Source organism: Micromesistius poutassou, assembly GCF_964030765.1.
Source record: "Micromesistius poutassou genome assembly, chromosome: 5".
Taxonomy (NCBI): Eukaryota; Metazoa; Chordata; class Actinopteri; order Gadiformes; family Gadidae; genus Micromesistius; species Micromesistius poutassou.
The window spans coordinates 2,512,143-2,512,885 of NC_140275.1; positions in this window are offsets into that span (position 1 = coordinate 2,512,143).

Here is a 743-nt window from a genome sequence, read left to right on the forward strand (position 1 = left end):
TTTAAATCCTACAGCAGTGGCCACCAGAAAAGATTGGAACCATACCGCCAAACTAAATTGTATTACCATTTCAGGAAATAAATAGTTACATTTATGACATGAGTGATTCCTGACAGAAATACATATAATGTTTAGCTTATTTATCGATATGTTACATTACTAGGGTCAGCCGCCAATGCAATGGTTTGGATAAACCTGGATTGCAAATCAATGGAATATGAATTACAGAAAATGTATCATGTTTGTGTTTTGCTCGCATGTTTGATATGTGTGGTAAAGTTGCCGCGAGGCATAGTCAGATGGTATTACAGCTCTGGCAGGCGGTACGCATCAGGTAGCGACACCCCTCCCAGCCAGCGGTTAGAACCAAAATGGCTTCCTGTGAATAAGGCCTGTGGAACAGAAGGGATGGAAGAACACAAGGATGAGGGGTTTTGGAGGCACAAAATCTCATAAAGGAACGGGGAAAGTTCCCTGGTCAACAGGAATAGAACCGCGTGTGCAAAGCTGAGCGGTAGTCCGAAGGCTGCAATATGAACCACGCGGAAATGCAAAACAAAGAAAAGTTAAAAAACAACACTATGGCTAACCGAATTCTGAGCACCGCAAGCCAGGCAGCAAGCGCAGCCCTGGGCCGCTCGGTCTAGCAGATCTCTGGGGACTGGTGGATGGTGGTCCATGGATAAGGCCAGCACTTGTAATCTTAGGCGTTTTGAGACAACATGTCTTGTTAATTCATGTGA